Source organism: Aphelocoma coerulescens, chromosome 8 (assembly GCF_041296385.1).
Source record: "Aphelocoma coerulescens isolate FSJ_1873_10779 chromosome 8, UR_Acoe_1.0, whole genome shotgun sequence".
Lineage (NCBI taxonomy): Eukaryota > Metazoa > Chordata > Aves > Passeriformes > Corvidae > Aphelocoma > Aphelocoma coerulescens.
Window position 1 is genome coordinate 24,435,813 of NC_091022.1, and position 7,751 is coordinate 24,443,563.

Here is a 7,751-nt window from a genome sequence, read left to right on the forward strand (position 1 = left end):
GCTCAAAATCTCTCATGTAGGAACATTTTTTTCAACTTCTGCAGTTCAGTTTGTGAAAGGGAAGAAAACATAGTAGGAGAGTTATGCCTGGAGCACCTGTGCCTCCAGGAGCTGCTGCCGGAGACTCTCCTTCTCCCCTTTCCCGGGAAGTGTGTGGGGGTGAATAAGTGGGGTTGAAGCATCAAGCAGGACAGTGGTAAGGCTTGGGTCTCTGCTGGGGCCAGCCAGCTCTAGGAGGTTAACTCAGGGTGTGGGAAATCCCAAAACGCAGCTGGTCTGTGCTGTGGCCCAGCTGCCAGCAGAGATGGGCCAGCAGATGGCACCGGACGGGGAATGCCAGCGCACGCAGCTGGTGGCTGGGGATGCCCTGTCCAGGCGGATGTGCCTGGGCCTGGCTAACAGAGGTAAAATGGCTCTGGTCTTGCTCCCCATGGGCTGGGGTGGTGGCCAGCTGCTGGCTTGTGGGGCAAGTGATGCCCTGATGTCCCTTTGGGACACTGGTGTGTTCTTGTCAGATGAGCAAGTGGCATTTTTCTGCTGTTAAATCCGTAGGGCTGCCCATATGCTACTGCAAATGGGGCTTGAATTTTGGAGTGCTGGAATTGAGGATTGATCCTACCCCTGCTCCTCCTCCACTGCCTGGCAGGGCTGGAGCCTGTGGCTAAGGGAGGATGAAAGGATCTGCTGGATTTGTGACGACTTCTTTCCCCATTGCTCATACACGATGTCCCTGTGTCCCCAGAGCTGTGACTGGGTGGGTGCCACCACACCCCAGAGATGCTGCAACCCTGCAGTTACCGAAGGAGGGGCAAAGAGTTGTTGTGTTCTTCTATCTGTGACGGATCACTCACGGTCAGCCAGACTGGCTGGGGCTGAAGGACCAGCTAGTTCCTGTTCACTGGCACCAGAGCAGTGCCAAGAGCATGGCAAATATGCAGTGGTATTTTCCTTGGTGTTGACTCCTGGCATCTGGAATGCTGTGGCTCCTCAAGCCAGAGGTTAGGTTGGAGTGACTAATAGCTGTGAGCTCACACAGATATTTCTTGTGTGAAGCAATCAGATTCTGGCACTTCCAGCATGCTGGAGCAGGGACATCCATGCCTTATCCGTGTGCTGTAGGGAAGCAGCATCTCCTGTTGGTCTCCCACAGCTGATTTCATTTACTCTCCTTATTTCCAAGGAGGAAAAGAGATGGTTCACTATTCACCCAGGAATTTTACACTTCTGTTCTTCCATTTCACCTCACTGCTTTTGGACTGTTTCCCAGAGATTAAACACCTGCTCCTGCCACCAACTGCCAGTCACCTGCTTCCTGGGATCTGGCTCTCTTGAAGAAGGTTCAAGCTATATTTACAACTGCCAGCAGGCCTTCTTGCTTTGTTTCTCCTCTCCTTGTAGGTTCTTGACTCTCAAGTGGAGTTAGTCAATGGTCTGCAAGAAGGTGAAGCAACTCCTCTCAGAGCTGCAGTTAAACCTCTGCAAGAAGGTTCAGCAGCTTGGGCAAGAGGCAGTGCCACGTGGGAGTGATTTCTTTCGTCCCTGCAAGAAAACGGCATGTTTCAACCAAGTTGCTCACTCAGTGATGCTTTTGTTGTTCACTTTGTAGCCACTTCTGCTTTGGAAAGGTGCTTGTGCTCCTCACTGCCTGTGCCCTAGAGCTCTGTCAGTGTGAGGGCTGGTTGATCCCAGATCTGCTTCAAGCTGGAGTATGTGAGTTCCCATAATCAGTTTGAACACATGGTTTGTGCCAGCTTTGTGGACTCTGTTCTGAAGCAGATTAAGAAGTGCTCACGTGTTTTCTCCACCAGCAGAGTGGAGGAGGAGCTGCCCTGGGAGAGGACCATGACTTGCACATGCAGCTTGCACTTGCACAAACTCTCTTGCTCCTTGTGTACGTAGCAGCTGTGGCATGGTACCTTGAAGGAAAAGCTGAAGACATCATAGCAGAGGGGTCCCTAAGATGGAAGGGACCTCCTGGGAGATCCCTGAGATTGCTGAAGACACCTTAAGCAACAGCCTCTGAAAAGCTCCTTTGTATATAAATGAGGGAGTGGGGACTTATTTCTAGCAGTGTTTGTGTTAGAGTGGTCTGAGTCCAAACAGCTTTGCATTAAAAAATAAATAAGAAAAAAAAAAAAAAAAGAATTTTTAAGTGAGTAAAATTACTCCTGTAGTTGTTTTACACAGCTCAATGAAGATAATTTTATTGGCAATTGTGAGTGATTACAGTATTATCTGCCATCAAAAAAGTTTTTTTTTTGAATGCTAAAGGAATTAATGATACATAAAACTGTGCTTAGATTGAGTGCATTCATCAGCAGAAATGCCTCGTGCTGGCACTGCTGCACTGTAATTACTCTGTCTGCTCAGAGGAGGAGAGCAGGAGATGGGGGTGCTGTGTGTACTGCCACAGACTTACATACACTTACACACTGAGCAGCTTGGCTGGGGCGGGGAGCAGAGCCAGGACAGCAAAGCTGGTGAGCAGGGGGACAAGTTTCACCCGTACTTTTTCTTTATTGTGCATTACAGAGTGAAGAATGGGGGTAATCTCTGCTTAAAACTTTATAGGGTGAAGCCAGTATGGAGAAGATGGTTAAATGCTCCTCAGAATATCAAGGGATGAGTCCAGTCTTTGTAGGATGCTTCCTTATGGTGTGATGAATTGATAAAACCAATCCTGGGGTGACAGGCACTCATTGCCTGGCCCTGGGAGACTGCTGGTCACGGTGGGAATGGCAGTGGTGTTGTTCTCAGGGGACATCTGCTCATGCCATGTGCTTTGGGAGAGCCGTTCCGTGGGGCTGGGAGCATGGGCACGTCTCAGCAGGGATGGGGTGAGGAAATGCAGAAGAAATGCTCCCCAGCTTGCTTCACACCCTGTGGCCCTTCAAGGGAGACACAGTACTGGGGGAAGGTTTACAGGCTGGGGCATTGCAGGAGGGGCTGTTGCAGGGATTGTGGGCAGCGTGTGCAGGGCAGCAGGATGCTTTCCATGATACAAAGACTTTGGAAGGGCTTTTAAGAGAAGTGTGGTGGGTTGCAGCTCCTTTATTGAGCCCGTGGGCCCCCTGCAGTGATGGACCCACGCTCTGCTCAAGCGGGGAACGTAAAACCTTCCGTGATCTGCATCTCCTTGTGCACAGCTGCCTTCTGAACCTCGAGCTAAGTGAATAAAGAGCAAAGAGCGTTTCCAGTGCAGGAGGAACAGCAGGGATCATTCCTTGCTGCGCCGAGGACACAGCGCTGCTGGATGTGTTTGGCCTTTCGGATGCAGCCACCAGAGAGCAGGATTGAGCTGCTGGCCTGGCAGGAATCTCCGACTCGGAGACTTCAGCGTCCTAAACCCTGTGTTATACGCTCTGAACTTGTAGTATTGCACGAAGCAGAGAGCCCTTTTTGGGCTATTTGGGTGGTGAGACACCCGGAGTTTTTGTGGGGAGCAGCGCTTTGGTTTCAGGTGGTTTTAAGTGCTCTTATAAAGTGCTGGGAGTTCTGCTGTTGATCCATCGGGGCCAGGTTGTTTTTGCTAAGGAGAACATCCCTGCAGAACTTGATCCTGCAAATTGTTGGCTCTGCTGCTGCCAGGATTTGTTGTGGCCAGGACCGTGCCTCAAGTCTGGCAGGCTGCCTGCCCTTTCGAGGACAACCACGGAAGTGTTTGGGTTGGAAAGAACCTCTGGTGTCCCTGACTCCAAGCCTTAACCCAGCCCTGCCAAGTACACCACTAAACCACGTCCCTAAGTGCCACATCTACACATTTCCTAAGTGTCTCCAGGTTTTGTGACACAGCCACTTCCCTGGGCAGCTTGTTCCAGCGCTTGACATTGGAATGAATTGAATGAGCAAGGGCATTTCCACCCTCCCTGAATGCACATTGCAGAGAAGGGGAAACACTCGGTATTATTTGAGTTTGAAGCCCCATGGCCCAAGTTTTGAGGCTAACAAGGGCTGCCCCAAGTTTAAACCTGAAAGAGTTCCCCAAAAGTGATGTTAATCCATAGTGTGGAGTCAGGATTCAAGTGGAGTCCTGAGTCATAGCAGGGTCCTGAGCCCTTGTGCGACTCTGAATGTGACTGGGCTGAATCCAAACCTCCTTGGCCACTGGCATTTTGGGTTTCCCTTGCCTGGCAGAAAAAGTATACACACATGGAGGTTTCCTTCTTTCCCTTTCCTTTTCCTCTTCCTTTTCCCTCTTCTTCTTCCTTTTTATCTTCCTTTCCCTTTTTCCTTTTCCCTTTCCCCTTTCCTTTTCTCTTTCCTTTTCCCTCTTCCTCTCCCTCTCCCTTTTGCTCTCTTTCGTTTTCGAGATCCGTACTCTCTGAACAGGCCAGGAGAGGGAGACAGCCAGCCAGTTACAGCACAGCTCAGATTTCCAGCTCTCTGTTTGTCCTGGGATGGAAGCTAACACACTTTAAATACACACACTGATTTTCCCAGGGGGAAGGTTTGATCTGTGCAGGACCCCCCCAGCTGGCCTGCAATTTACATTTACACAAGCAAGGTGGGCATTGGGCAGGAGGGGAAACTGAGGCACAGGGCAGGACCATGCCTGGAGGGATGTGATTGGTGGCTTCCTTGGTGATGACCTCCTGGGCCCTACTGCAGGTTGGGATTGCTCTGTGTTGATCAGTGCAAACATCCCTGTGCTCTGAGGTGGGTCCTCAGGCGGTCTGTGGAGGTCCTTTTGAGCATCACCACAGGTGTCACCTCCACAGGGACCCACAGTGCACAACGGGGGGGCTCCCCCAGCCCTGTCCATGCCGAGTGTCTCTGCAGGGTCTGTACAACCCTGGTTCAGACCCTCTGATGGAGCAGTGGTGGGGACCCCTGCCCATGCCAAGCTGGTTTTGGTGAGTTCACCCCATCACCGTGGAGGCTCGAGGGGCAGAGATGTGCGCGGGCAGTGGTGGGGAGGCCCTTGGTGACTCCTGCCATGCCATCTTCCCGGAGCCATTGGAAAGCCACAAAGCATCATGGCCCGTGCTCACAGCAAGCACCTCAATGGATTGATCAGCCCCTCCCATTGCCTGTATCTTCCCTTCCCCTCTCATCCCTCCCGAGCCGGCACCACCAAAGGACTGGTGAGATCACCCCGTGCTGAAAATAAATAAATAAATAAATAAATAACCAAATAAAAATGCTGACGTGGAGAAGTCAATCAGCTTTGTGTGGCCTTGTAATATCTCATTTTATCCGTGCCACGCTTTATTAAATTCTCATAAACCTGTCAATGAGGACAGATACCATTTCAGTTTACCCCATTAGTTCTACACAATGACATCGGGGGAGAGAAAGACGGGGAGGTGGCGGGGAGGCACTCGGCGTGGAGAAAAGAGGAATGAATTTAAAAAGAAAAAAAAAGAGAAACCCAGAGCCAAAACTCGTCTTTGTGACAATAATGTAATAACATCGGTGCTCAGGGAAAGTAATTGAATTAAGTGGCTTTTGTTAATGGTTTTAAGATTTAGAAATGTAAATAATAGGTAGGACTCTTTAGTGGGACTCTAGGTAACTGCATCCCTGAGAATAAGAAATGCTTTGCTGTTAAATGTGATGTCAGATAGTTTTGTTACTCCTCCGGTTTCATGCCTGCAAAGCATATTTTGCAGTTTTAAAGCCGGGTGTGTTTATCATCTTTCCTTTCTAACTTCAGACGGAGCTTAATTCAGGAGTATTTGCATGAACCCTTCTTAGCCAGTCCCTATCAGTTATTTGCACCGCCAGGAATAAAGTATTATTTCTCCCGAGCTGCTTTGGAGAACTTCCTGACTGCAGGGTTACTGTGCTCCGAAGCCTCCTGTCTATTTACATGTTCATTAAAGGCAGCAGCAGTGCTGCTCTCTGCGGCAGGGCCGGACTCAGCTCCTGGAGTAAGTGCTGGCAGCAGTGATGTTACACCGGGCTTAGGCCAGTGGGGATGGAGAATCCAGCCGACAGGTAGGATGAGCCGGGTGATTTAGAAATGACTTTCATGGGAACTCGTTCTGCTTAAAATATTATTGGATTTTCATTTAGGAACCTATCAAAGTGCAAGAATAAAGTCTGAGCTGCCTAACCCATATAGGTCTAAACAAACAGGCCTCCCTTCTGCTCTGGGATCTGTCGGCTTGTGGATTGGGAAAGGTCCTTCAGTAAGGCATGGGCTGAGTCTCAGGGAAACCCACTGTGCCAGGCAGAATAGGGGGCTTTGCATTTATTTAGGCTGAAAATCTTCCCCTTTGCAGGATGAAGGCTCTCCCTGGTCCGTGCCACAGGGATGCTCCATCCCCGCTTGTCCCCTTAGCTCTGGCCGCAGCTCTGTGGGCAGTAGCAGCACAGGGTGGCGAAAGTTCTCCCATGGCTTTTGCTCCAGTCCCACAGCAAGTGGGCAGCTCAGCATGCACCAGATCACTCTGACACGTCCTTTGGGGACTTCCCTTCTGGCTTCACTTGTGACCCACAGTGATCTCTGCTGGCCTCAGCTCTGCTTGTGTGGCTGCAGAGCCTTCCTTGTAGCTGCCAGCTGCTTCCCATCCAGTGGGGTCTCAGGACCCACACAGCCTCAAAAACCTTCCTCCATCATCCTCATAAGCCTTCCCCCATCACCTTCCCAAGCCTTTCCCTGTCACCTTCATAAGCTTTTCCCCATCACCTTTATAGGCTTATTTGGAAAGAGCATAAACGTCCCAAGCCCAAGCCAAACCTGACCCAGCTCATGTGGGCAAAGGAGAGAGTTGCCAGATTGTTAAAGTAGAAATAGAGGGTTCCAGCAAGTAACACATTTTCCTTAGGGTGTTTCTTGAGTAGGTTGTTTGCAAAACAAACAAACAAACAAACAAAAAAACCGGGAAAAGATAAAAGAAAAAAAAGAATAGTTCATTCTTGCTGGAGAATTTGATGATGTTTCTTACTGCTGTCCATTTGCCATATTGCTGTGAAGGGAAGCTGGGGTGGAACAGAAGGGTTTGTTTCTTCCTTTATGGGAATATAAAATAAGAACAAGAAGAATATTGCAATTAAAACAACAAATCCTTCACTACTCTCTCTGCATTAGAAAAGAAAACCCAACCACCCTATTAATGATCAAATTCTTAAAACCATCCCCTGACTTAGCAACATCCCCCTGATAGATCCCTTTTTTCTGACCAGAGCGCTGTGGCAGAGGCAGCTGCAGGCTGGGCTGCTGCTCTGGGCTCTCCCGAGGATGCTTTGGCTGTGTGCAAGGTGCTGGGGTGGCAACAGTGGCTTTCCCTTCTCTACAAAAAAGTGGAACTCTGCCTCCCTGCGTAGAAGATGGGACAGTTTGTGGCTCTGCTTTGCAAGCCGAGGTGCTCAGCAGTGCAGCAAGATAACAGCTGGAAGGGAATGTACACAGCCCTATAGACAGGGAAGGACTTCTTTGCTTGGAGAGCCATTAAATAATTTGCCATGGCAAGACCCAGGCGATGCTGTTTCTGCAGTTAAAATGCAGGTTATTTTTCATTAGCTGCAAAAGGCTGCTGGTGGTGCCAAAGCTTGCCACCAGGTCTGCAGCTCGACACAACATGAGCAGCTAGGAACAATATCATAAAAATAACTGAAATCCACTGAAGGCTCTGTTGAACTGCCTTTTTAAAGTGCATCAGGTGAAGCAACAAGGAGTGGGATACCCTGATTCAAGAAATGGTGCCAATGGATTGGGAAGTGCACACACATTGAACAGGAGATATGAGCATGCCAGAGCACCCCCAATCTGCTGGAAATGCATGTGGATGGGAGCCTGGCCCTGG